We start from the raw sequence: 1,371 nt of genomic DNA, 5'->3' as shown, positions 1-1,371 counted from the left end.
AGAAGGGTCTGCAAAAGATGCCAAGGGAAAAAATGCCCAGAGAAAATGCAGCCACGATGATATCAAAGAGCACGCAAGGCCAGCAGCAGTGACCCGCTGAGAGGACCAAAGCTTGAGAAGTGGAGAGTGTCCAGGGGCCCAGCAAGGAAGAGGTCACTGGTGACGCTGGGGTGAACAGGTCCAGAGGAACAGCAGGTGCGGGAGACTGGGGGCTGAGCAAATGGAGAGGGGTGTAGACAGCATTTTCAAGATGCTTGGCTGGGAAGAGAGGTGTGTGGTTGGGGTCAGGGAGAATTTTGTTGTATTTTTAAACTGGAGATGCCTGAGCAGAATTCCCAGCATTTGTTGGTGGAAATAAGCCCCAGAGAGGGACCAGAGGAAGGAGGTTGACAGAAAAGAAGAGGAGCTTCTGAGCCCATGGTGAGTCAGGTGGGGGAGGGAGGTACAACAAGGAGGGGTGTAAAAGCAGGTTTACAGATTTAGTGGTGTGGTGGGGCGGGGGAGGGGAGGGCAAGTCTCATTTCAGACCAGAATGGTGGGCGAATTCCGTGGAGATGTGGATCTTTTGGGAGTTGTTCTCTCCACCCAGTGGGACCTGGAGCGCATATAGCAGGGCAGGCTCAGATCTCGGCGCCAGACTGGTTGGCTTCAAGCCTGGCATTCAGCTTCCTGAGCCTGAGTTCCCTCTTCCGTACAATGGGGATTTGTCCATTGAGTGAGTGGCTCTTGAGTACGAGCTCTGTGCTCATGCGGTGCAGGTTGAGAAGAGGTGAAGGGTGCGAGCTGAGGTCAGAGGCATTCTCCACCCAGACTGCCCAAGCCCTGTCCCTCTGTCCTGAGGCCAGGGGGAGGCCTGGAACACTCACAGGCCAGGCGTCTCCCTCCTTACGAAGTGGGGAGGTCCAGACGTGTCTCCAGGAGGGGCCCGTGCAGCTCAGGAACTTTTCTGAGCTCTGAAGAGAAAACAACCCTCCCCCTCTGAAGTTCCCACCCTTGCAGAGGCCGGTAGCTGTCCCGCTCCGCCCTGGAAAGTTGGTGATGCTCTGTCTCCCGGTCTCACCCCTACAGCTCCTCACCCTCACCGGCGCGATGCTCCGGCAGACTCGAGAGGCTGGAAACGGAAAGTGCCAAGGAGGAAAGGGATATTATAAATACATTCAAGGAGAACCTAGGCTGCCTTCCCAGCTGTGGGCAGTGAGTCCACTCAGGGCGGTGAGTCCAGAATCAGGGTCCCGGGTTGGGGCCTCCAACCTTCTCATCACTGTCACCATCCTTCCCGCCACCAGGAGGCGGTGGTGCATCAGCTTTGGGGGCCAAATGCACAGGGGTTCAAATCCTAGCTCCTCCACCCACCGGCTGCACTTGGGCAAA

This window comes from Lutra lutra, chromosome 10 (assembly GCF_902655055.1).
Source record: "Lutra lutra chromosome 10, mLutLut1.2, whole genome shotgun sequence".
Taxonomy (NCBI): domain Eukaryota; kingdom Metazoa; phylum Chordata; class Mammalia; order Carnivora; family Mustelidae; genus Lutra; species Lutra lutra.
Note: the sequence above shows the minus strand (reverse complement) of the source record.